The sequence below is a fragment of the Eucyclogobius newberryi genome, unplaced genomic scaffold, assembly GCF_026437365.1.
Source record: "Eucyclogobius newberryi isolate DKJ021-1_F unplaced genomic scaffold, fEucNew1.0.hap1 SCAF_6, whole genome shotgun sequence".
In the NCBI taxonomy this organism is placed as follows: domain Eukaryota; kingdom Metazoa; phylum Chordata; class Actinopteri; order Gobiiformes; family Gobiidae; genus Eucyclogobius; species Eucyclogobius newberryi.
In genome coordinates, this window is record NW_027316278.1 from 38,224,741 (window position 1) to 38,252,451 (window position 27,711).

Consider the following 27,711-nt stretch of genomic DNA (forward strand, 5'->3'; position numbering starts at 1 on the left):
CCTGACCATCAGGCGCTCGCCTTCGAGCCTAATGCATGAGGTCAAATCTAATCCTTGCCTTGAGAAGTATTTAAAACAAATAGATAGGTGTGCAGAGACACAGCATATAAAGTCTGATGTAACAGTTCTGTTGAGCCAATGTATGTGCTCCACCAAATATTTCAGAATATACACAAGGGCAGAGGTGAGGTGGCTACAGGTACATCTTGTATATTTTGAACAAAAGGACAGTTGAAGAGTTCCTGATTACGTTTGCTTTTCACATAATAGTCAATCTACAGCAATTTACACGTCCTCATTCAGCGTTGTCGCTAAGCATCCAAAAGATATGCCTATGCCCATCCATCATCAATGAGAAGGAGCGGAAAAACGGGGCACAGAAAGTACAACACACAATGAAGTCCCCTGAAGGTTTCCATGCCCACATTCTCTCAACTCCGCAGCAGCATGTGTTGTGTGATCTGAAAAGACCTCAAAGGCTTGCCTCACACCACATGGAAACCTTGATGAGCCTGTAAGGTCTATCGCACAGACACAAGATAAGTCAAAAACTACTGACAAATCTGACAAGTCTGACAAATCTGACAAATCTGACAAATCCTTTTTCTTTAGGAGAATACCCAGTAAACGCCCAACCTATAGCATTTGTATGATGCTAAACCTATTTATAAGCATTACTAGTGCCCCTTTTCCATTAGCACCTACTTTGCTCAACTCTATTCAGCCCTGCTTTAGCACATTTCCATTTGGTGCTACCGCCTCAGACCAGGTACACTTTTAGTACCCTCTTCTCCCTTGGGCCAAGTCGAGCAAAGCAGGGACTAAACGTGACGTCCACAGACTATCAGATGTTGATTGGGTAAAATTGTAACGTTTCTGCAGCAGCAGAAGTTGTCGGAACACTGTTGTGGCATCTGTAAACAAGCTGCGCCTTACACAAGTTTCGTGGCTGAAGGATAATAAACAACTGTTGTGCAAAAGCTAGCGCAGCTGGCATCGGCTGTTTCCTCCGGTCCAGAATAAAGCCACTCATGTCAAGACGACAAATAAAACAAGCGGAACCGTTCTACTTTAGATGCGCGTTCAAACTGTGTATTTAGCCTTTTTTGAATGGGTTGCAATAGGGCAGATAAAAGTTTGGAATGCACAGAAAAACGGCATGAGGTCAAACTCAGTCAATACCAGAGGAGGGTAAACTACAATCAACCCTTAATAAAAAGGTAGATAAGTGTGCAAGCTTAAAGCTCAGCTAACACTGTGTGATTGTGTCATTGTGTCTTTGCCACCCTCATATTTGCAGACAGGTAGGGGGTATAGCTCAGTGGTAGAGCATTTGACTGCAGATCAAGAGGTCCCCGGTTCAAATCCGGATGCTCCCTTTACTTAAATAGAATTTGTATTTGTTAAAAGACCAACTGCAATGTTGGCATTCCGCAGACTGCCCTTTCAACTTCATACCAATGTCTCAAGAGGGTGTAAGATGGCATTTAAGATACAGTTCCGCCCCTTTCCTTGAGTTGATTTTAGCTATAGCTTTTTTGCACTTGGTAACACTCTGTCATCGTCGTAGTGAGAGTGGTTGATTAAGACATCAAGACAACATCCTCTGCAAACAACAGTGGCGCAAAGGCCTGACCATCAGGCGCTCCTCTTCGAGCCTAATGCATGAGGTCAAATCTTATCCTTGCCTTGAGAAGTATTTAAAACAAATAGATTGCTGTGCAGCGACACAGCATATAAAGTATGATGTAACAGTTCTGTTGAGCCAATGCATGTGCTCCACCAAATATTTCAGAATATACACAAGTGAGGTGGCTACAGGTACATCTTGTATATTTTGAACAAAAGGACAGTTGAAGAGTTCCTGATTACGTTTGCTTTTCACATAATAGTCAATCTACAGCAATTTACACGTCCTCATTCAGCGTTGTCGCTAAGCATCCAAAAGATATGCCTATGCCCATCCATCATCAATGAGAAGGAGCGGAACAACGGGGCACAGAAAGGACAACACACAATGAAGTCCCCTGAAGGTTTCCATGCCCACATTCTCTCAACTCCGCAGCAGCATGTGCTGTGTGATTTGAAAAGACCTCAAAGGCTTGCCTCACACCACATGGAAACCTTGATGAGCCTGTAAGGTCTATCGCACAGACACAAGATAAGTCAAAAACTACTGACAAATCTGACAAGTCTGACAAATCTGACAAATCTGACAAATCCTTTTTCTTTAGGAGAATACCCAGTAAACGCCCAACCTATAGCATTTGTATGATGCTAAACCTATTTATAAGCATTACTAGTGCCCCTTTTCCATTAGCACCTACTTTGCTCAACTCTATTCAGCCCTGCTTTAGCACATTTCCATTTGGTGCTACCGCCTCAGACCAGGTACACTTTTAGTACCCTCTTCTCCCTTGGGCCAAGTCGAGCAAAGCAGGGACTAAACGTGACGTCCACAGACTATCAGATGTTGATTGGGTAAAAGTGTAACGTTTCTGCAGCAGCAGAAGTTGTCGGAACACTGTTGTGGCATCTGTAAACAAGCTGCGCCTTACACAAGTTTCGTGGCTGAAGGATAATAAACAACTGTTGTGCAAAAGCTAGCGCAGCTGGCATCGGCTGTTTCCTCCGGTCCAGAATAAAGCCACTCATGTCAAGACGACAAATAAAACAAGCGGAACCGTTCTACTTTAGATGTGCGTTCAAACTGTGTATTTAGCCTTTTTTGAATGGGTTGCAATAGGGCAGATAAAAGTTTGGAATGCACAGAAAAACGGCATGAGGTCAAACTCAGTCAATACCATAGGAGGGTAAACTACAATCAACCCTTAATAAAAAGGTAGATAAGTGTGCAAGCTTCAAAGCTCAGCTAACACTGTGTGATTGTGTCAATGTGTCCTTCCCACCCTCAGATTTGGAGACAGATAGGGGAGTATAGCTCAGTGGTAGAGCATTTGACTGCAGATCAAGAGGTCCCCGGTTCAAATCCGGATGCTCCCTTTACTTAAATAGAATTTGTATTTGTTAAAAGACCAACTGCAATGTTGGCATTCCGCAGACTGCCCTTTCAACTTCATACCAATGTCTCAAGAGGGTGTAAGATGGCATTTAAGATACAGTTCCGCCCCTTTCCTTGAGTTGCTTTTAGCTATAGCTTTTTTGCACTTGGTAACACTCTGTCATCGTCGTAGTGAGGGTGGTTGATTAAGACATCAAGACAACATCCTCTGCAAACAACAGTGGCTCAAAGGCCTGACCATCAGGCGCTCGCCTTCGAGCCTAATGCATGAGGTCAAATCTAATCCTTGCCTTGAGAAGTATTTAAAACAAATAGATAGGTGTGCAGAGACACAGCATATAAAGTCTGATGTAACAGTTCTGTTGAGCCAATGTATGTGCTCCACCAAATATTTCAGAATATACACAAGGGCAGAGGTGAGGTGGCTACAGGTACATCTTGTATATTTTGAACAAAAGGACAGTTGAAGAGTTCCTGATTACGTTTGCTTTTCACATAATAGTCAATCTACAGCAATTTACACGTCCTCATTCAGCGTTGTCGCTAAGCATCCAAAAGATATGCCTATGCCCATCCATCATCAATGAGAAGGAGCGGAAAAACGGGGCACAGAAAGTACAACACACAATGAAGTCCCCTGAAGGTTTCCATGCCCACATTCTCTCAACTCCGCAGCAGCATGTGCTGTGTGATTTGAAAAGACCTCAAAGGCTTGCCTCACACCACATGGAAACCTTGATGAGCCTGTAAGGTCTATCGCACAGACACAAGATAAGTCAAAAACTACTGACAAATCTGACAAGTCTGACAAATCTGACAAATCTGACAAATCCTTTTTCTTTAGGAGAATACCCAGTAAACGCCCAACCTATAGCATTTGTATGATGCTAAACCTATTTATAAGCATTACTAGTGCCCCTTTTCCATTAGCACCTACTTTGCTCAACTCTATTCAGCCCTGCTTTAGCACATTTCCATTTGGTGCTACCGCCTCAGACCAGGTACACTTTTAGTACCCTCTTCTCCCTTGGGCCAAGTCGAGCAAAGCAGGGACTAAACGTGACGTCCACAGACTATCAGATGTTGATTGGGTAAAAGTGTAACGTTTCTGCAGCAGCAGAAGTTGTCGGAACACTGTTGTGGCAACTGTAAACAAGCTGCGCCTTACACAAGTTTCGTGGCTGAAGGATAATAAACAACTGTTGTGCAAAAGCTAGCGCAGCTGGCATCGGCTGTTTCCTCCGGTCCAGAATAAAGCCACTCATGTCAAGACGACAAATAAAACAAGCGGAACCGTTCTACTTTAGATGCGCGTTCAAACTGTGTATTTAGCCTTTTTTGAATGGGTTGCAATAGGGCAGATAAAAGTTTGGAATGCACAGAAAAACGGCATGAGGTCAAACTCAGTCAATACCAGAGGAGGGTAAACTACAATCAACCCTTAATAAAAAGGTAGATAAGTGTGCAAGCTTCAAAGCTCAGCTAACACTGTGTGATTGTGTCAATGTGTCCTTCCCACCCTCAGATTTGGAAAAGATAGGGGAGTATAGCTCAGTGGTAGAGCATTTGACTGCAGATCAAGAGGTCCCCGGTTCAAATCCGGATGCTCCCTTTACTTAAATAGAATTTGTATTTGTTAAAAGACCAACTGCAATGTTGGTATTCCGCAGACTGCCCTTTCAACTTCATACCAATGTCTCAAGAGGGTGTAAGATGGCATTTATGATACAGTTCCGCCCCTTTCCTTGACTTGATTTTAGCTATAGCTTTTTTGCACTTGGTAACACTCTGTCATCGTCGTAGTGAGCGTGGTTGATTAAGACATCAAGACAACATCCTCTGCAAACAACAGTGGCGCAAAGGCCTGACCATCAGGCGCTCGCCTTCGAGCCTAATGCATGAGGTCAAATCTTATCCTTGCCTTGAGAAGTATTTAAAACAAATAGATAGCTGTGCAGCGACACAGCATATAAAGTATGATGTAACAGTTCTGTTGAGCCAATGCATGTGCTCCACCAAATATTTCAGAATATACACAAGTGAGGTGGCTACAGGTACATCTTGTATATTTTGAACAAAAGGACAGTTGAAGAGTTCCTGATTACGTTTGCTTTTCACATAATAGTCAATCTACAGCAATTTACACGTCCTCATTCAGCGTTGTCGCTAAGCATCCAAAAGATATGCCTATGCCCATCCATCATCAATGAGAAGGAGCGGAAAAACGGGGCACAGAAAGTACAACACACAATGAAGTCCCCTGAAGGTTTCCATGCCCACATTCTCTCAACTCCGCAGCAGCATGTGCTGTGTGATTTGAAAAGACCTCAAAGGCTTGCCTCACACCACATGGAAACCTTGATGAGCCTGTAAGGTCTATCGCACAGACACAAGATAAGTCAAAAACTACTGACAAATCTGACAAGTCTGACAAATCTGACAAATCTGACAAATCCTTTTTCTTTAGGAGAATACCCAGTAAACGCCCAACCTATAGCATTTGTATGATGCTAAACCTATTTATAAGCATTACTAGTGCCCCTTTTCCATTAGCACCTACTTTGCTCAACTCTATTCAGCCCTGCTTTAGCACATTTCCATTTGGTGCTACCGCCTCAGACCAGGTACACTTTTAGTACCCTCTTCTCCCTTGGGCCAAGTCGAGCAAAGCAGGGACTAAACGTGACGTCCACAGACTATCAGATGTTGATTGGGTAAAAGTGTAACGTTTCTGCAGCAGCAGAAGTTGTCGGAACACTGTTGTGGCAACTGTAAACAAGCTGCGCCTTACACAAGTTTCGTGGCTGAAGGATAATAAACAACTGTTGTGCAAAAGCTAGCGCAGCTGGCATCGGCTGTTTCCTCCGGTCCAGAATAAAGCCACTCATGTCAAGACGACAAATAAAACAAGCGGAACCGTTCTACTTTAGATGCGCGTTCAAACTGTGTATTTAGCCTTTTTTGAATGGGTTGCAATAGGGCAGATAAAAGTTTGGAATGCACAGAAAAACGGCATGAGGTCAAACTCAGTCAATACCAGAGGAGGGTAAACTACAATCAACCCTTAATAAAAAGGTAGATAAGTGTGCAAGCTTCAAAGCTCAGCTAACACTGTGTGATTGTGTCAATGTGTCCTTCCCACCCTCAGATTTGGAAAAGATAGGGGAGTATAGCTCAGTGGTAGAGCATTTGACTGCAGATCAAGAGGTCCCCGGTTCAAATCCGGATGCTCCCTTTACTTAAATAGAATTTGTATTTGTTAAAAGACCAACTGCAATGTTGGTATTCCGCAGACTGCCCTTTCAACTTCATACCAATGTCTCAAGAGGGTGTAAGATGGCATTTATGATACAGTTCCGCCCCTTTCCTTGACTTGATTTTAGCTATAGCTTTTTTGCACTTGGTAACACTCTGTCATCGTCGTAGTGAGCGTGGTTGATTAAGACATCAAGACAACATCCTCTGCAAACAACAGTGGCGCAAAGGCCTGACCATCAGGCGCTCGCCTTCGAGCCTAATGCATGAGGTCAAATCTTATCCTTGCCTTGAGAAGTATTTAAAACAAATAGATAGCTGTGCAGCGACACAGCATATAAAGTATGATGTAACAGTTCTGTTGAGCCAATGCATGTGCTCCACCAAATATTTCAGAATATACACAAGTGAGGTGGCTACAGGTACATCTTGTATATTTTGAACAAAAGGACAGTTGAAGAGTTCCTGATTATGTTTGCTTTTCACATAATAGTCAATCTACAGCAATTTACACGTCCTCATTCAGCGTTGTCGCTAAGCATCCAAAAGATATGCCTATGCCCATCCATCATCAATGAGAAGGAGCGGAACAACGGGGCACAGAAAGGACAACACACAATGAAGTCCCCTGAAGGTTTCCATGCCCACATTCTCTCAACTCCGCAGCAGCATGTGCTGTGTGATTTGAAAAGACCTCAAAGGCTTGCCTCACACCACATGGAAACCTTGATGAGCCTGTAAGGTCTATCGCACAGACACAAGATAAGTCAAAAACTACTGACAAATCTGACAAGTCTGACAAATCTGACAAATCTGACAAATCCTTTTTCTTTAGGAGAATACCCAGTAAACGCCCAACCTATAGCATTTGTATGATGCTAAACCTATTTATAAGCATTACTAGTGCCCCTTTTCCATTAGCACCTACTTTGCTCAACTCTATTCAGCCCTGCTTTAGCACATTTCCATTTGGTGCTACCGCCTCAGACCAGGTACACTTTTAGTACCCTCTTCTCCCTTGGGCCAAGTCGAGCAAAGCAGGGACTAAACGTGACGTCCACAGACTATCAGATGTTGATTGGGTAAAAGTGTAACGTTTCTGCAGCAGCAGAAGTTGTCGGAACACTGTTGTGGCATCTGTAAACAAGCTGCGCCTTACACAAGTTTCGTGGCTGAAGGATAATAAACAACTGTTGTGCAAAAGCTAGCGCAGCTGGCATCGGCTGTTTCCTCCGGTCCAGAATAAAGCCACTCATGTCAAGACGACAAATAAAACAAGCGGAACCGTTCTACTTTAGATGCGCGTTCAAACTGTGTATTTAGCCTTTTTTGAATGGGTTGCAATAGGGCAGATAAAAGTTTGGAATGCACAGAAAAACGGCATGAGGTCAAACTCAGTCAATACCAGAGGAGGGTAAACTACAATCAACCCTTAATAAAAAGGTAGATAAGTGTGCAAGCTTCAAAGCTCAGCTAACACTGTGTGATTGTGTCATTGTGTCTTTGCCACCCTCATATTTGCAGACAGATAGGGGAGTATAGCTCAGTGGTAGAGCATTTGACTGCAGATCAAGAGGTCATCTGCTCCCTTTACTTAAATAGAATTTGTATTTGTTAAAAGACCAACTGCAATGTTGGCATTCCGCAGACTGCCCTTTCAACTTCATACCAATTTCTCAAGAGGGTGTAAGATGGCATTTAAGATACAGTTCCGCCCCTTTCCTTGAGTTGCTTTTAGCTATAGCTTTTTTGCACTTGGTAACACTCTGTCATCGTCGTAGTGAGCGTGGTTGATTAAGACATCAAGACAACATCCTCTGCAAACAACAGTGGCGCAAAGGCCTGACCATCAGGCGCTCGCCTTCGAGCCTAATGCATGAGGTCAAATCTAATCCTTGCCTTGAGAAGTATTTAAAACAAATAGATAGGTGTGCAGAGACACAGCATATAAAGTCTGATGTAACAGTTCTGTTGAGCCAATGTATGTGCTCCACCAAATATTTCAGAATATACACAAGGGCAGAGGTGAGGTGGCTACAGGTACATCTTGTATATTTTGAACAAAAGGACAGTTGAAGAGTTCCTGATTACGTTTGCTTTTCACATAATAGTCAATCTACAGCAATTTACACGTCCTCATTCAGCGTTGTCGCTAAGCATCCAAAAGATATGCCTATGCCCATCCATCATCAATGAGAAGGAGCGGAAAAACGGGGCACAGAAAGTACAACACACAATGAAGTCCCCTGAAGGTTTCCATGCCCACATTCTCTCAACTCCGCAGCAGCATGTGCTGTGTGATTTGAAAAGACCTCAAAGGCTTGCCTCACACCACATGGAAACCTTGATGAGCCTGTAAGGTCTATCGCACAGACACAAGATAAGTCAAAAACTACTGACAAATCTGACAAGTCTGACAAATCTGACAAATTTGACAAATCCTTTTTCTTTAGGAGAATACCCAGTAAACGCCCAACCTATAGCATTTGTATGATGCTAAACCTATTTATAAGCATTACTAGTGCCCCTTTTCCATTAGCACCTACTTTGCTCAACTCTATTCAGCCCTGCTTTAGCACATTTCCATTTGGTGCTACCGCCTCAGACCAGGTACACTTTTAGTACCCTCTTCTCCCTTGGGCCAAGTCGAGCAAAGCAGGGACTAAACGTGACGTCCACAGACTATCAGATGTTGATTGGGTAAAAGTGTAACGTTTCTGCAGCAGCAGAAGTTGTCGGAACACTGTTGTGGCATCTGTAAACAAGCTGCGCCTTACACAAGTTTCGTGGCTGAAGGATAATAAACAACTGTTGTGCAAAAGCTAGCGCAGCTGGCATCGGCTGTTTCCTCCGGTCCAGAATAAAGCCACTCATGTCAAGACGACAAATAAAACAAGCGGAACCGTTCTACTTTAGATGCACGTTCAAACTGTGTATTTAGCCTTTTTTGAATGGGTTGCAATAGGGCAGATAAAAGTTTGGAATGCACAGAAAAACGGCATGAGGTCAAACTCAGTCAATACCATAGGAGGGTAAACTACAATCAACCCTTAATAAAAAGGTAGATAAGTGTGCAAGCTTCAAAGCTCAGCTAACACTGTGTGATTGTGTCAATGTGTCCTTCCCACCCTCAGATTTGGAGACAGATAGGGGAGTATAGCTCAGTGGTAGAGCATTTGACTGCAGATCAAGAGGTCCCCGGTTCAAATCCGGATGCTCCCTTTACTTAAATAGAATTTGTATTTGTTGAAAGACCAACTGCAATGTTGGCATTCCGCAGACTGCCCTTTCAACTTCATACCAATGTCTCAAGAGGATGTAAGATGGCATTTAAGATACAGTTCCGCCCCTTTCCTTGAGTTGCTTTTAGCTATAGCTTTTTTGCACTTGGTAACACTCTGTCATCGTCGTAGTGAGGGTGGTTGATTAAGACATCAAGACAACATCCTCTGCAAACAACAGTGGCTCAAAGGCCTGACCATCAGGCGCTCGCCTTCGAGCCTAATGCATGAGGTCAAATCTAATCCTTGCCTTGAGAAGTATTTAAAACAAATAGATAGGTGTGCAGAGACACAGCATATAAAGTCTGATGTAACAGTTCTGTTGAGCCAATGTATGTGCTCCACCAAATATTTCAGAATATACACAAGGGCAGAGGTGAGGTGGCTACAGGTACATCTTGTATATTTTGAACAAAAGGACAGTTGAAGAGTTCCTGATTACGTTTGCTTTTCACATAATAGTCAATCTACAGCAATTTACACGTCCTCATTCAGCGTTGTCGCTAAGCATCCAAAAGATATGCCTATGCCCATCCATCATCAATGAGAAGGAGCGGAAAAACGGGGCACAGAAAGTACAACACACAATGAAGTCCCCTGAAGGTTTCCATGCCCACATTCTCTCAACTCCGCAGCAGCATGTGCTGTGTGATTTGAAAAGACCTCAAAGGCTTGCCTCACACCACATGGAAACCTTGATGAGCCTGTAAGGTCTATCGCACAGACACAAGATAAGTCAAAAACTACTGACAAATCTGACAAGTCTGACAAATCTGACAAATTTGACAAATCCTTTTTCTTTAGGAGAATACCCAGTAAACGCCCAACCTATAGCATTTGTATGATGCTAAACCTATTTATAAGCATTACTAGTGCCCCTTTTCCATTAGCACCTACTTTGCTCAACTCTATTCAGCCCTGCTTTAGCACATTTCCATTTGGTGCTACCGCCTCAGACCAGGTACACTTTTAGTACCCTCTTCTCCCTTGGGCCAAGTCGAGCAAAGCAGGGACTAAACGTGACGTCCACAGACTATCAGATGTTGATTGGGTAAAAGTGTAACGTTTCTGCAGCAGCAGAAGTTGTCGGAACACTGTTGTGGCATCTGTAAACAAGCTGCGCCTTACACAAGTTTCGTGGCTGAAGGATAATAAACAACTGTTGTGCAAAAGCTAGCGCAGCTGGCATCGGCTGTTTCCTCCGGTCCAGAATAAAGCCACTCATGTCAAGACGACAAATAAAACAAGCGGAACCGTTCTACTTTAGATGCGCGTTCAAACTGTGTATTTAGCCTTTTTTGAATGGGTTGCAATAGGGCAGATAAAAGTTTGGAATGCACAGAAAAACGGCATGAGGTCAAACTCAGTCAATACCATAGGAGGGTAAACTACAATCAACCCTTAATAAAAAGGTAGATAAGTGTGCAAGCTTCAAAGCTCAGCTAACACTGTGTGATTGTGTCAATGTGTCCTTCCCACCCTCAGATTTGGAGACAGATAGGGGAGTATATCTCAGTGGTAGAGCATTTGACTGCAGATCAAGAGGTCCCCGGTTCAAAGCCGGATGCTCCCTTTACTTAAATAGAATTTGTATTTGTTAAAAGACCAACTGCAATGTTGGCATTCCGCAGACTGCCCTTTCAACTTCATACCAATGTCTCAAGAGGGTGTAAGATGGCATTTAAGATACAGTTCCGCCCCTTTCCTTGAGTTGCTTTTAGCTATAGCTTTTTTGCACTTGGTAACACTCTGTCATCGTCGTAGTGAGGGTGGTTGATTAAGACATCAAGACAACATCCTCTGCAAACAACAGTGGCTCAAAGGCCTGACCATCAGGCGCTCGCCTTCGAGCCTAATGCATGAGGTCAAATCTAATCCTTGCCTTGAGAAGTATTTAAAACAAATAGATAGGTGTGCAGAGACACAGCATATAAAGTCTGATGTAACAGTTCTGTTGAGCCAATGTATGTGCTCCACCAAATATTTCAGAATATACACAAGGGCAGAGGTGAGGTGGCTACAGGTACATCTTGTATATTTTGAACAAAAGGACAGTTGAAGAGTTCCTGATTACGTTTGCTTTTCACATAATAGTCAATCTACAGCAATTTACACGTCCTCATTCAGCGTTGTCGCTAAGCATCCAAAAGATATGCCTATGCCCATCCATCATCAATGAGAAGGAGCGGAAAAACGGGGCACAGAAAGTACAACACACAATGAAGTCCCCTGAAGGTTTCCATGCCCACATTCTCTCAACTCCGCAGTAGCATGTGCTGTGTGATTTGAAAAGACCTCAAAGGCTTGCCTCACACCACATGGAAACCTTGATGAGCCTGTAAGGTCTATCGCACAGACACAAGATAAGTCAAAAACTACTGACAAATCTGACAAGTCTGACAAATCTGACAAATCTGACAAATCCTTTTTCTTTAGGAGAATACCCAGTAAACGCCCAACCTATAGCATTTGTATGATGCTAAACCTATTTATAAGCATTACTAGTGCCCCTTTTCCATTAGCACCTACTTTGCTCAACTCTATTCACCCCTGCTTTAGCACATTTCCATTTGGTGCTACCGCCTCAGACCAGGTACACTTTTAGTACCCTCTTCTCCCTTGGGCCAAGTCGAGCAAAGCAGGGACTAAACGTGACGTCCACAGACTATCAGATGTTGATTGGGTAAAAGTGTAACGTTTCTGCAGCAGCAGAAGTTGTCGGAACACTGTTGTGGCAACTGTAAACAAGCTGCGCCTTACACAAGTTTCGTGGCTGAAGGATAATAAACAACTGTTGTGCAAAAGCTAGCGCAGCTGGCATCGGCTGTTTCCTCCGGTCCAGAATAAAGCCACTCATGTCAAGACGACAAATAAAACAAGCGGAACCGTTCTACTTTAGATGCGCGTTCAAACTGTGTATTTAGCCTTTTTTGAATGGGTTGCAATAGGGCAGATAAAAGTTTGGAATGCACAGAAAAACGGCATGAGGTCAAACTCAGTCAATACCAGAGGAGGGTAAACTACAATCAACCCTTAATAAAAAGGTAGATAAGTGTGCAAGCTTCAAAGCTCAGCTAACACTGTGTGATTGTGTCAATGTGTCCTTCCCACCCTCAGATTTGGAGACAGATAGGGGAGTATAGCTCAGTGGTAGAGCATTTGACTGCAGATCAAGAGGTCCCCGTTTCAAATCCGGATGCCCCCTTTACTTAAATAGAATTTGTATTTGTTAAAAGACCAACTGCAATGTTGGCATTCCGCAGACTGCCCTTTCAACTTCATACCAATGTCTCAAGAGGGTGTAAGATGGCATTTAAGATACAGTTCCGCCCCTTTCCTTGACTTGATTTTAGCTATAGCTTTTTTGCACTTGGTAACACTCTGTCATCGTCGTAGTGAGCGTGGTTGATTAAGACATCAAGACAACATCCTCTGCAAACAACAGTGGCGCAAAGGCCTGACCATCAGGCGCTCGCCTTCGAGCCTAATGCATGAGGTCAAATCTTATCCTTGCCTTGAGAAGTATTTAAAACAAATAGATAGCTGTGCAGCGACACAGCATATAAAGTATGATGTAACAGTTCTGTTGAGCCAATGCATGTGCTCCACCAAATATTTCAGAATATACACAAGTGAGGTGGCTACAGGTACATCTTGTATATTTTGAACAAAAGGACAGTTGAAGAGTTCCTGATTACGTTTGCTTTTCACATAATAGTCAATCTACAGCAATTTACACGTCCTCATTCAGCGTTGTCGCTAAGCATCCAAAAGATATGCCTATGCCCATCCATCATCAATGAGAAGGAGCGGAAAAACGGGGCACAGAAAGTACAACACACAATGAAGTCCCCTGAAGGTTTCCATGCCCACATTCTCTCAACTCCGCAGCAGCATGTGCTGTGTGATCTGAAAAGACCTCAAAGGCTTGCCTCACACCACATGGAAACCTTGATGAGCCTGTAAGGTCTATCGCACAGACACAAGATAAGTCAAAAACTACTGACAAATCTGACAAGTCTGACAAATCTGACAAATCTGACAAATCCTTTTTCTTTAGGAGAATACCCAGTAAACGCCCAACCTATAGCATTTGTATGATGCTAAACCTATTTATAAGCATTACTAGTGCCCCTTTTCCATTAGCACCTACTTTGCTCAACTCTATTCAGCCCTGCTTTAGCACATTTCCATTTGGTGCTACCGCCTCAGACCAGGTACACTTTTAGTACCCTCTTCTCCCTTGGGCCAAGTCGAGCAAAGCAGGGACTAAACGTGACGTCCACAGACTATCAGATGTTGATTGGGTAAAAGTGTAACGTTTCTGCAGCAGCAGAAGTTGTCGGAACACTGTTGTGGCATCTGTAAACAAGCTGCGCCTTACACAAGTTTCGTGGCTGAAGGATAATAAACAACTGTTGTGCAAAAGCTAGCGCAGCTGGCATCGGCTGTTTCCTCCGGTCCAGAATAAAGCCACTCATGTCAAGACGACAAATAAAACAAGCGGAACCGTTCTTCTTTAGATGCGCGTTCAAACTGTGTATTTAGCCTTTTTTGAATGGGTTGCAATAGGGCAGATAAAAGTTTGGAATGCACAGAAAAACGGCATGAGGTCAAACTCAGTCAATACCAGAGGAGGGTAAACTACAATCAACCCTTAATAAAAAGGTAGATAAGTGTGCAAGCTTCAAAGCTCAGCTAACACTGTGTGATTGTGTCATTGTGTCTTTGCCACCCTCATATTTGCAGACAGGTAGGGGAGTATAGCTCAGTGGTAGAGCATTTGACTGCAGATCAAGAGGTCATCTGCTCCCTTTACTTAAATAGAATTTGTATTTGTTAAAAGACCAACTGCAATGTTGGCATTCCGCAGACTGCCCTTTCAACTTCATACCAATGTCTCAAGAGGGTGTAAGATGGCATTTAAGATACAGTTCCGCCCCTTTCCTTGAGTTGATTTTAGCTATAGCTTTTTTGCACTTGGTAACACTCTGTCATCGTCGTAGTGAGCGTGGTTGATTAAGACATCAAGACAACATCCTCTGCAAACAACAGTGGCGCAAAGGCCTGACCATCAGGCGCTCGCCTTCGAGCCTAATGCATGAGGTCAAATCTTATCCTTGCCTTGAGAAGTATTTAAAACAAATAGATAGGTGTGCAGCGACACAGCATATAAAGTATGATGTAACAGTTCTGTTGAGCCAATGCATGTGCTCCACCAAATATTTCAGAATATACACAAGGGCAGAGGTGAGGTGGCTACAGGTACATCTTGTATATTTTGAACAAAAGGACAGTTGAAGAGTTCCTGATTACGTTTGCTTTTCACATAATAGTCAATCTACAGCAATTTACACGTCCTCATTCAGCGTTGTCGCTAAGCATCCAAAAGATATGCCTATGCCCATCCATCATCAATGAGAAGGAGCGGAAAAACGGGGCACAGAAAGTACAACACACAATGAAGTCCCCTGAAGGTTTCCATGCCCACATTCTCTCAACTCCGCAGCAGCATGTGCTGTGTGATCTGAAAAGACCTCAAAGGCTTGCCTCACACCACATGGAAACCTTGATGAGCCTGTAAGGTCTATCGCACAGACACAAGATAAGTCAAAAACTACTGACAAATCTGACAAGTCTGACAAATCTGACAAATCTGACAAATCCTTTTTCTTTAGGAGAATACCCAGTAAACGCCCAACCTATAGCATTTGTATGATGCTAAACCTATTTATAAGCATTACTAGTGCCCCTTTTCCATTAGCACCTACTTTGCTCAACTCTATTCAGCCCTGCTTTAGCACATTTCCATTTGGTGCTACCGCCTCAGACCAGGTACACTTTTAGTACCCTCTTCTCCCTTGGGCCAAGTCGAGCAAAGCAGGGACTAAACGTGACGTCCACAGACTATCAGATGTTGATTGGGTAAAAGTGTAACGTTTCTGCAGCAGCAGAAGTTGTCGGAACACTGTTGTGGCATCTGTAAACAAGCTGCGCCTTACACAAGTTTCGTGGCTGAAGGATAATAAACAACTGTTGTGCAAAAGCTAGCGCAGCTGGCATCGGCTGTTTCCTCCGGTCCAGAATAAAGCCACTCATGTCAAGACGACAAATAAAACAAGCGGAACCGTTCTTCTTTAGATGCGCGTTCAAACTGTGTATTTAGCCTTTTTTGAATGGGTTGCAATAGGGCAGATAAAAGTTTGGAATGCACAGAAAAACGGCATGAGGTCAAACTCAGTCAATACCAGAGGAGGGTAAACTACAATCAACCCTTAATAAAAAGGTAGATAAGTGTGCAAGCTTCAAAGCTCAGCTAACACTGTGTGATTGTGTCATTGTGTCTTTGCCACCCTCATATTTGCAGACAGGTAGGGGAGTATAGCTCAGTGGTAGAGCATTTGACTGCAGATCAAGAGGTCATCTGCTCCCTTTACTTAAATAGAATTTGTATTTGTTAAAAGACCAACTGCAATGTTGGTATTCCGCAGACTGCCCTTTCAACTTCATACCAATGTCTCAAGAGGGTGTAAGATGGCATTTATGATACAGTTCCGCCCCTTTCCTTGACTTGATTTTAGCTATAGCTTTTTTGCACTTGGTAACACTCTGTCATCGTCGTAGTGAGCGTGGTTGATTAAGACATCAAGACAACATCCTCTGCAAACAACAGTGGCGCAAAGGCCTGACCATCAGGCGCTCGCCTTCGAGCCTAATGCATGAGGTCAAATCTTATCCTTGCCTTGAGAAGTATTTAAAACAAATAGATAGCTGTGCAGCGACACAGCATATAAAGTATGATGTAACAGTTCTGTTGAGCCAATGCATGTGCTCCACCAAATATTTCAGAATATACACAAGTGAGGTGGCTACAGGTACATCTTGTATATTTTGAACAAAAGGACAGTTGAAGAGTTCCTGATTACGTTTGCTTTTCACATAATAGTCAATCTACAGCAATTTACACGTCCTCATTCAGCGTTGTCGCTAAGCATCCAAAAGATATGCCTATGCCCATCCATCATCAATGAGAAGGAGCGGAAAAACGGGGCACAGAAAGTACAACACACAATGAAGTCCCCTGAAGGTTTCCATGCCCACATTCTCTCAACTCCGCAGCAGCATGTGCTGTGTGATCTGAAAAGACCTCAAAGGCTTGCCTCACACCACATGGAAACCTTGATGAGCCTGTAAGGTCTATCGCACAGACACAAGATAAGTCAAAAACTACTGACAAATCTGACAAGTCTGACAAATCTGACAAATCTGACAAATCCTTTTTCTTTAGGAGAATACCCAGTAAACGCCCAACCTATAGCATCTGTATGATGCTAAACCTATTTATAAGCATTACTAGTGCCCCTTTTCCATTAGCACCTACTTTGCTCAACTCTATTCAGCCCTGCTTTAGCACATTTCCATTTGGTGCTACCGCCTCAGACCAGGTACACTTTTAGTACCCTCTTCTCCCTTGGGCCAAGTCGAGCAAAGCAGGGACTAAACGTGACGTCCACAGACTATCAGATGTTGATTGGGTAAAAGTGTAACGTTTCTGCAGCAGCAGAAGTTGTCGGAACACTGTTGTGGCATCTGTAAACAAGCTGCGCCTTACACAAGTTTCGTGGCTGAAGGATAATAAACAACTGTTGTGCAAAAGCTAGCGCAGCTGGCATCGGCTGTTTCCTCCGGTCCAGAATAAAGCCACTCATGTCAAGACGACAAATAAAACAAGCGGAACCGTTCTTCTTTAGATGCGCGTTCAAACTGTGTATTTAGCCTTTTTTGAATGGGTTGCAATAGGGCAGATAAAAGTTTGGAATGCACAGAAAAACGGCATGAGGTCAAACTCAGTCAATACCAGAGGAGGGTAAACTACAATCAACCCTTAATAAAAAGGTAGATAAGTGTGCAAGCTTCAAAGCTCAGCTAACACTGTGTGATTGTGTCATTGTGTCTTTGCCACCCTCATATTTGCAGACAGGTAGGGGAGTATAGCTCAGTGGTAGAGCATTTGACTGCAGATCAAGAGGTCATCTGCTCCCTTTACTTAAATAGAATTTGTATTTGTTAAAAGACCAACTGCAATGTTGGTATTCCGCAGACTGCCCTTTCAACTTCATACCAATGTCTCAAGAGGGTGTAAGATGGCATTTATGATACAGTTCCGCCCCTTTCCTTGACTTGATTTTAGCTATAGCTTTTTTGCACTTGGTAACACTCTGTCATCGTCGTAGTGAGCGTGGTTGATTAAGACATCAAGACAACATCCTCTGCAAACAACAGTGGCGCAAAGGCCTGACCATCAGGCGCTCCTCTTCGAGCCTAATGCATGAGGTCAAATCTTATCCTTGCCTTGAGAAGTATTTAAAACAAATAGATAGCTGTGCAGCGACACAGCATATAAAGTATGATGTAACAGTTCTGTTGAGCCAATGCATGTGCTCCACCAAATATTTCAGAATATACACAAGTGAGGTGGCTACAGGTACATCTTGTATATTTTGAACAAAAGGACAGTTGAAGAGTTCCTGATTACGTTTGCTTTTCACATAATAGTCAATCTACAGCAATTTACACGTCCTCATTCAGCGTTGTCGCTAAGCATCCAAAAGATATGCCTATGCCCATCCATCATCAATGAGAAGGAGCGGAAAAACGGGGCACAGAAAGTACAACACACAATGAAGTCCCCTGAAGGTTTCCATGCCCACATTCTCTCAACTCCGCAGCAGCATGTGCTGTGTGATCTGAAAAGACCTCAAAGGCTTGCCTCACACCACATGGAAACCTTGATGAGCCTGTAAGGTCTATCGCACAGACACAAGATAAGTCAAAAACTACTGACAAATCTGACAAGTCTGACAAATCTGACAAATCTGACAAATCCTTTTTCTTTAGGAGAATACCCAGTAAACGCCCAACCTATAGCATTTGTATGATGCTAAACCTATTTATAAGCATTACTAGTGCCCCTTTTCCATTAGCACCTACTTTGCTCAACTCTATTCAGCCCTGCTTTAGCACATTTCCATTTGGTGCTACCGCCTCAGACCAGGTACACTTTTAGTACCCTCTTCTCCCTTGGGCCAAGTCGAGCAAAGCAGGGACTAAACGTGACGTCCACAGACTATCAGATGTTGATTGGGTAAAAGTGTAACGTTTCTGCAGCAGCAGAAGTTGTCGGAACACTGTTGTGGCATCTGTAAACAAGCTGCGCCTTACACAAGTTTCGTGGCTGAAGGATAATAAACAACTGTTGTGCAAAAGCTAGCGCAGCTGGCATCGGCTGTTTCCTCCGGTCCAGAATAAAGCCACTCATGTCAAGACGACAAATAAAACAAGCGGAACCGTTCTTCTTTAGATGCGCGTTCAAACTGTGTATTTAGCCTTTTTTGAATGGGTTGCAATAGGGCAGATAAAAGTTTGGAATGCACAGAAAAACGGCATGAGGTCAAACTCAGTCAATACCAGAGGAGGGTAAACTACAATCAACCCTTAATAAAAAGGTAGATAAGTGTGCAAGCTTCAAAGCTCAGCTAACACTGTGTGATTGTGTCATTGTGTCTTTGCCACCCTCATATTTGCAGACAGGTAGGGGAGTATAGCTCAGTGGTAGAGCATTTGACTGCAGATCAAGAGGTCATCTGCTCCCTTTACTTAAATAGAATTTGTATTTGTTAAAAGACCAACTGCAATGTTGGTATTCCGCAGACTGCCCTTTCAACTTCATACCAATGTCTCAAGAGGGTGTAAGATGGCATTTATGATACAGTTCCGCCCCTTTCCTTGACTTGATTTTAGCTATAGCTTTTTTGCACTTGGTAACACTCTGTCATCGTCGTAGTGAGCGTGGTTGATTAAGACATCAAGACAACATCCTCTGCAAACAACAGTGGCGCAAAGGCCTGACCATCAGGCGCTCGCCTTCGAGCCTAATGCATGAGGTCAAATCTTATCCTTGCCTTGAGAAGTATTTAAAACAAATAGATAGCTGTGCAGCGACACAGCATATAAAGTATGATGTAACAGTTCTGTTGAGCCAATGCATGTGCTCCACCAAATATTTCAGAATATACACAAGTGAGGTGGCTACAGGTACATCTTGTATATTTTGAACAAAAGGACAGTTGAAGAGTTCCTGATTACGTTTGCTTTTCACATAATAGTCAATCTACAGCAATTTACACGTCCTCATTCAGCGTTGTCGCTAAGCATCCAAAAGATATGCCTATGCCCATCCATCATCAATGAGAAGGAGCGGAAAAACGGGGCACAGAAAGTACAACACACAATGAAGTCCCCTGAAGGTTTCCATGCCCACATTCTCTCAACTCCGCAGCAGCATGTGCTGTGTGATTTGAAAAGACCTTAAAGGCTTGCCTCACACCACATGGAAACCTTGATGAGCCTGTAAGGTCTATCGCACAGACACAAGATAAGTCAAAAACTACTGACAAATCTGACAAGTCTGACAAATCTGACAAATCTGACAAATCCTTTTTCTTTAGGAGAATACCCAGTAAACGCCCAACCTATAGCATTTGTATGATGCTAAACCTATTTATAAGCATTACTAGTGCCCCTTTTCCATTAGCACCTACTTTGCTCAACTCTATTCAGCCCTGCTTTAGCACATTTCCATTTGGTGCTACCGCCTCAGACCAGGTACACTTTTAGTACCCTCTTCTCCCTTGGGCCAAGTCGAGCAAAGCAGGGACTAAACGTGACGTCCACAGACTATCAGATGTTGATTGGGTAAAAGTGTAACGTTTCTGCAGCAGCAGAAGTTGTCGGAACACTGTTGTGGCATCTGTAAACAAGCTGCGCCTTACACAAGTTTCGTGGCTGAAGGATAATAAACAACTGTTGTGCAAAAGCTAGCGCAGCTGGCATCGGCTGTTTCCTCCGGTCCAGAATAAAGCCACTCATGTCAAGACGACAAATAAAACAAGCGGAACCGTTCTACTTTAGATGCGCGTTCAAACTGTGTATTTAGCCTTTTTTGAATGGGTTGCAATAGGGCAGATAAAAGTTTGGAATGCACAGAAAAACGGCATGAGGTCAAACTCAGTCAATACCAGAGGAGGGTAAACTACAATCAACCCTTAATAAAAAGGTAGATAAGTGTGCAAGCTTCAAAGCTCAGCTAACACTGTGTGATTGTGTCATTGTGTCTTTGCCACCCTCATATTTGCAGACAGGTATGGGGTATAGCTCAGTGGTAGAGCATTTGACTGCAGATAAATAGAATTTGTATTTGTTAAAAGACCAACTGAAATGTTGGCATTCCGCAGACTGCCCTTTCAACTTCATACCAATGTCTCAAGAGGGTGTAAGATGGCATTTAAGATACAGTTCCGCCCCTTTCCTTGAGTTGATTTTAGCTATAGCTTTTTTGCACTTGGTAACACTCTGTCATCGTCGTAGTGAGCGTGGTTGATTAAGACATCAAGACAACATCCTCTGCAAACAACAGTGGCGCAAAGGCCTGACCATCAGGCGCTCGCCTTCGAGCCTAATGCATGAGGTCAAATCTTATCCTTGCCTTGAGAAGTATTTAAAACAAATAGATAGGTGTGCAGCGACACAGCATATAAAGTATGATGTAACAGTTCTGTTGAGCCAATGCATGTGCTCCACCAAATATTTCAGAATATACACAAGGGCAGAGGTGAGGTGGCTACAGGTACATCTTGTATATTTTGAACAAAAGGACAGTTGAAGAGTTCCTGATTACGTTTGCTTTTCACATAATAGTCAATCTACAGCAATTTACACGTCCTCATTCAGCGTTGTCGCTAAGCATCCAAAAGATATGCCTATGCCCATCCATCATCAATGAGAAGGAGCGGAAAAACGGGGCACAGAAAGTACAACACACAATGAAGTCCCCTGAAGGTTTCCATGCCCACATTCTCTCAACTCCGCAGCAGCATGTGCTGTGTGATCTGAAAAGACCTCAAAGGCTTGCCTCACACCACATGGAAACCTTGATGAGCCTGTAAGGTCTATCGCACAGACACAAGATAAGTCAAAAACTACTGACAAATCTGACAAGTCTGACAAATCTGACAAATCTGACAAATCCTTTTTCTTTAGGAGAATACCCAGTAAACGCCCAACCTATAGCATTTGTATGATGCTAAACCTATTTATAAGCATTACTAGTGCCCCTTTTCCATTAGCACCTACTTTGCTCAACTCTATTCAGCCCTGCTTTAGCACATTTCCATTTGGTGCTACCGCCTCAGACCAGGTACACTTTTAGTACCCTCTTCTCCCTTGGGCCAAGTCGAGCAAAGCAGGGACTAAACGTGACGTCCACAGACTATCAGATGTTGATTGGGTAAAAGTGTAACGTTTCTGCAGCAGCAGAAGTTGTCGGAACACTGTTGTGGCATCTGTAAACAAGCTGCGCCTTACACAAGTTTCGTGGCTGAAGGATAATAAACAACTGTTGTGCAAAAGCTAGCGCAGCTGGCATCGGCTGTTTCCTCCGGTCCAGAATAAAGCCACTCATGTCAAGACGACAAATAAAACAAGCGGAACCGTTCTACTTTAGATGCGCGTTCAAACTGTGTATTTAGCCTTTTTTGAATGGGTTGCAATAGGGCAGATAAAAGTTTGGAATGCACAGAAAAACGGCATGAGGTCAAACTCAGTCAATACCAGAGGAGGGTAAACTACAATCAACCCTTAATAAAAAGGTAGATAAGTGTGCAAGCTTCAAAGCTCAGCTAACACTGTGTGATTGTGTCATTGTGTCTTTGCCACCCTCATATTTGCAGACAGGTATGGGGTATAGCTCAGTGGTAGAGCATTTGACTGCAGATAAATAGAATTTGTATTTGTTAAAAGACCAACTGAAATGTTGGCATTCCGCAGACTGCCCTTTCAACTTCATACCAATGTCTCAAGAGGGTGTAAGATGGCATTTAAGATACAGTTCCGCCCCTTTCCTTGAGTTGATTTTAGCTATAGCTTTTTTGCACTTGGTAACACTCTGTCATCGTCGTAGTGAGCGTGGTTGATTAAGACATCAAGACAACATCCTCTGCAAACAACAGTGGCGCAAAGGCCTGACAATCAGACGCTCGCCTTCGAGCCTAATGCATGAGGTCAAATCTTATCCTTGCCTTGAGAAGTATTTAAAACAAATAGATAGGTGTGCAGCGACACAGCATATAAAGTATGATGTAACAGTTCTGTTGAGCCAATGCATGTGCTCCACCAAATATTTCAGAATATACACAAGGGCAGAGGTGAGGTGGCTACAGGTACATCTTGTATATTTTGAACAAAAGGACAGTTGAAGAGTTCCTGATTACGTTTGCTTTTCACATAATAGTCAATCTACAGCAATTTACACGTCCTCATTCAGCGTTGTCGCTAAGCATCCAAAAGATATGCCTATGCCCATCCATCATCAATGAGAAGGAGCGGAAAAACGGGGCACAGAAAGTACAACACACAATGAAGTCCCCTGAAGGTTTCCATGCCCACATTCTCTCAACTCCGCAGCAGCATGTGCTGTGTGATCTGAAAAGACCTCAAAGGCTTGCCTCACACCACATGGAAACCTTGATGAGCCTGTAAGGTCTATCGCACAGACACAAGATAAGTCAAAAACTACTGACAAATCTGACAAGTCTGACAAATCTGACAAATCTGACAAATCCTTTTTCTTTAGGAGAATACCCAGTAAACGCCCAACCTATAGCATTTGTATGATGCTAAACCTATTTATAAGCATTACTAGTGCCCCTTTTCCATTAGCACCTACTTTGCTCAACTCTATTCAGCCCTGCTTTAGCACATTTCCATTTGGTGCTACCGCCTCAGACCAGGTACACTTTTAGTACCCTCTTCTCCCTTGGGCCAAGTCGAGCAAAGCAGGGACTAAACGTGACGTCCACAGACTATCAGATGTTGATTGGGTAAAAGTGTAACGTTTCTGCAGCAGCAGAAGTTGTCGGAACACTGTTGTGGCATCTGTAAACAAGCTGCGCCTTACACAAGTTTCGTGGCTGAAGGATAATAAACAACTGTTGTGCAAAAGCTAGCGCAGCTGGCATCGGCTGTTTCCTCCGGTCTAGAATAAAGCCACTCATGTCAAGACGACAAATAAAACAAGCGGAACCGTTCTACTTTAGATGCGCGTTCAAACTGTGTATTTAGCCTTTTTTGAATGGGTTGCAATAGGGCAGATAAAAGTTTGGAATGCACAGAAAAACGGCATGAGGTCAAACTCAGTCAATACCAGAGGAGGGTAAACTACAATCAACCCTTAATAAAAAGGTAGATAAGTGTGCAAGCTTAAAGCTCAGCTAACACTGTGTGATTGTGTCATTGTGTCTTTGCCACCCTCATATATGCAGACAGGTAGGGGGTATAGCTCAGTGGTAGAGCATTTGACTGCAGATCAAGAGGTCCCCGGTTCAAATCCGGATGCTCACTTTACTTAAATAGAATTTGTATTTGTTAAAAGACCAACTGCAATGTTGGCATTCCGCAGACTGCCCTTTCAACTTCATACCAATGTCTCAAGAGGGTGTAAGATGGCATTTAAGATACAGTTCCGCCCCTTTCCTTGAGTTGATTTTAGCTATAGCTTTTTTGCACTTGGTAACCCTCTGTCATCGTCGTAGTGAGCGTGGTTGATTAAGACATCAAGACAACATTCTCTGCAAACAACAGTGGCGCAAAGGCCTGACCATCAGGCGCTCGCCTTCGAGCCTAATGCATGAGGTCAAATCTTATCCTTGCCTTGAGAAGTATTTAAAACAAATAGATAGGTGTGCAGCGACACAGCATATAAAGTATGATGTAACAGTTCTGTTGAGCCAATGCATGTGCTCCACCAAATATTTCAGAATATACACAAGTGAGGTGGCTACAGGTACATCTTGTATATTTTGAACAAAAGGACAGTTGAAGAGTTCCTGATTACGTTTGCTTTTCACATAATAGTCAATCTACAGCAATTTACACGTCCTCATTCAGCGTTGTCGCTAAGCATCCAAAAGATATGCCTATGCCCATCCATCATCAATGAGAAGGAGCGGAAAAACGGGGCACAGAAAGTACAACACACAATGAAGTCCCCTGAAGGTTTCCATGCCCACATTCTCTCAACTCCGCAGCAGCATGTGCTGTGTGATCTGAAAAGACCTCAAAGGCTTGCCTCACACCACATGGAAACCTTGATGAGCCTGTAAGGTCTATCGCACAGACACAAGATAAGTCAAAAACTACTGACAAATCTGACAAATCTGACAAGTCTGACAAATCTGACAAATCTGACAAATCCTTTTTCTTTAGGAGAATACCCAGTAAACGCCCAACCTATAGCATTTGTATGATGCTAAACCTATTTATAAGCATTACTAGTGCCCCTTTTCCATTAGCACCTACTTTGCTCAACTCTATTCAGCCCTGCTTTAGCACATTTCCATTTGGTGCTACCGCCTCAGACCAGGTACACTTTTAGTACCCTCTTCTCCCTTGGGCCAAGTCGAGCAAAGCAGGGACTAAACGTGACGTCCACAGACTATCAGATGTTGATTGGGTAAAAGTGTAACGTTTCTGCAGCAGCAGAAGTTGTCGGAACACTGTTGTGGCATCTGTAAACAAGCTGCGCCTTACACAAGTTTCGTGGCTGAAGGATAATAAACAACTGTTGTGCAAAAGCTAGCGCAGCTGGCATCGGCTGTTTCCTCCGGTCCAGAATAAAGCCACTCATGTCAAGACGACAAATAAAACAAGCGGAACCGTTCTACTTTAGATGCGCGTTCAAACTGTGTATTTAGCCTTTTTTGAATGGGTTGCAATAGGGCAGATAAAAGTTTGGAATGCACAGAAAAACGGCATGAGGTCAAACTCAGTCAATACCAGAGGAGGGTAAACTACAATCAACCCTTAATAAAAAGGTAGATAAGTGTGCAAGCTTAAAGCTCAGCTAACACTGTGTGATTGTGTCATTGTGTCTTTGCCACCCTCATATTTGCAGACAGGTAGGGGGTATAGCTCAGTGGTAGAGCATTTGACTGCAGATAAATAGAATTTGTATTTGTTAAAAGACCAACTGAAATGTTGGCATTCCGCAGACTGCCCTTTCAACTTCATACCAATGTCTCAAGAGGGTGTAAGATGGCATTTAAGATACAGTTCCGCCCCTTTCCTTGACTTGATTTTAGCTATAGCTTTTTTGCACTTGGTAACACTCTGTCATCGTCGTAGTGAGCGTGGTTGATTAAGACATCAAGACAACATCCTCTGCAAACAACAGTGGCGCAAAGGCCTGACAATCAGACGCTCGCCTTCGAGCCTAATGCATGAGGTCAAATCTTATCCTTGCCTTGAGAAGTATTTAAAACAAATAGATAGGTGTGCAGCGACACAGCATATAAAGTATGATGTAACAGTTCTGTTGAGCCAATGCATGTGCTCCACCAAATATTTCAGAATATACACAAGGGCAGAGGTGAGGTGGCTACAGGTACATCTTGTATATTTTGAACAAAAGGACAGTTGAAGAGTTCCTGATTACGTTTGCTTTTCACATAATAGTCAATCTACAGCAATTTACACGTCCTCATTCAGCGTTGTCGCTAAGCATCCAAAAGATATGCCTATGCCCATCCATCATCAATGAGAAGGAGCGGAAAAACGGGGCACAGAAAGTACAACACACAATGAAGTCCCCTGAAGGTTTCCATGCCCACATTCTCTCAACTCCGCAGCAGCATGTGCTGTGTGATCTGAAAAGACCTCAAAGGCTTGCCTCACACCACATGGAAACCTTGATGAGCCTGTAAGGTCTATCGCACAGACACAAGATAAGTCAAAAACTACTGACAAATCTGACAAGTCTGACAAATCTGACAAATCTGACAAATCCTTTTTCTTTAGGAGAATACCCAGTAAACGCCCAACCTATAGCATTTGTATGATGCTAAACCTATTTATAAGCATTACTAGTGCCCCTTTTCCATTAGCACCTACTTTGCTCAACTCTATTCAGCCCTGCTTTAGCACATTTCCATTTGGTGCTACCGCCTCAGACCAGGTACACTTTTAGTACCCTCTTCTCCCTTGGGCCAAGTCGAGCAAAGCAGGGACTAAACGTGACGTCCACAGACTATCAGATGTTGATTGGGTAAAAGTGTAACGTTTCTGCAGCAGCAGAAGTTGTCGGAACACTGTTGTGGCATCTGTAAACAAGCTGCGCCTTACACAAGTTTCGTGGCTGAAGGATAATAAACAACTGTTGTGCAAAAGCTAGCGCAGCTGGCATCGGCTGTTTCCTCCGGTCTAGAATAAAGCCACTCATGTCAAGACGACAAATAAAACAAGCGGAACCGTTCTACTTTAGATGCGCGTTCAAACTGTGTATTTAGCCTTTTTTGAATGGGTTGCAATAGGGCAGATAAAAGTTTGGAATGCACAGAAAAACGGCATGAGGTCAAACTCAGTCAATACCAGAGGAGGGTAAACTACAATCAACCCTTAATAAAAAGGTAGATAAGTGTGCAAGCTTAAAGCTCAGCTAACACTGTGTGATTGTGTCATTGTGTCTTTGCCACCCTCATATTTGCAGACAGGTAGGGGGTATAGCTCAGTGGTAGAGCATTTGACTGCAGATCAAGAGGTCCCCGGTTCAAATCCGGATGCTCACTTTACTTAAATAGAATTTGTATTTGTTAAAAGACCAACTGCAATGTTGGCATTCCGCAGACTGCCCTTTCAACTTCATACCAATGTCTCAAGAGGGTGTAAGATGGCATTTAAGATACAGTTCTGCCCCTTTCCTTGAGTTGATTTTAGCTATAGCTTTTTTGCACTTGGTAACCCTCTGTCATCGTCGTAGTGAGCGTGGTTGATTAAGACATCAAGACAACATTCTCTGCAAACAACAGTGGCGCAAAGGCCTGACCATCAGGCGCTCGCCTTCGAGCCTAATGCATGAGGTCAAATCTTATCCTTGCCTTGAGAAGTATTTAAAACAAATAGATAGGTGTGCAGCGACACAGCATATAAAGTATGATGTAACAGTTCTGTTGAGCCAATGCATGTGCTCCACCAAATATTTCAGAATATACACAAGTGAGGTGGCTACAGGTACATCTTGTATATTTTGAACAAAAGGACAGT

General features: G+C 43.2%; 9 non-coding genes across 9 annotated transcripts; all 9 read left to right on the plus strand.

Annotated features, from left to right (window-relative positions):
* Positions 1-1,307: 1,307 nt before the first annotated feature.
* Positions 1,308-1,379, plus strand: trnac-gca (transfer RNA cysteine (anticodon GCA)). The gene has a single exon. It is a non-coding gene; the product is annotated as a tRNA-Cys (tRNA).
* Positions 1,380-2,931: 1,552 nt separating this feature from the next.
* Positions 2,932-3,003, plus strand: trnac-gca (transfer RNA cysteine (anticodon GCA)). The gene has a single exon. It is a non-coding gene; the product is annotated as a tRNA-Cys (tRNA).
* A 1,559-nt stretch (positions 3,004-4,562) lies between these two features.
* On the plus strand, positions 4,563-4,634 carry trnac-gca (transfer RNA cysteine (anticodon GCA)). The gene has a single exon. It is a non-coding gene; the product is annotated as a tRNA-Cys (tRNA).
* A 1,551-nt stretch (positions 4,635-6,185) lies between these two features.
* trnac-gca (transfer RNA cysteine (anticodon GCA)) lies at positions 6,186-6,257 on the plus strand. The gene has a single exon. It is a non-coding gene; the product is annotated as a tRNA-Cys (tRNA).
* Positions 6,258-9,427: 3,170 nt separating this feature from the next.
* trnac-gca (transfer RNA cysteine (anticodon GCA)) lies at positions 9,428-9,499 on the plus strand. Its single transcript has one exon. It is a non-coding gene; the product is annotated as a tRNA-Cys (tRNA).
* Positions 9,500-11,059: 1,560 nt separating this feature from the next.
* trnac-gca (transfer RNA cysteine (anticodon GCA)) lies at positions 11,060-11,131 on the plus strand. Its single transcript has one exon. It is a non-coding gene; the product is annotated as a tRNA-Cys (tRNA).
* A 1,560-nt stretch (positions 11,132-12,691) lies between these two features.
* On the plus strand, positions 12,692-12,763 carry trnac-gca (transfer RNA cysteine (anticodon GCA)). Its single transcript has one exon. It is a non-coding gene; the product is annotated as a tRNA-Cys (tRNA).
* Positions 12,764-23,943: 11,180 nt separating this feature from the next.
* trnac-gca (transfer RNA cysteine (anticodon GCA)) lies at positions 23,944-24,015 on the plus strand. Its single transcript has one exon. It is a non-coding gene; the product is annotated as a tRNA-Cys (tRNA).
* Positions 24,016-27,164: 3,149 nt separating this feature from the next.
* trnac-gca (transfer RNA cysteine (anticodon GCA)) lies at positions 27,165-27,236 on the plus strand. Its single transcript has one exon. It is a non-coding gene; the product is annotated as a tRNA-Cys (tRNA).
* Positions 27,237-27,711: the final 475 nt, after the last annotated feature.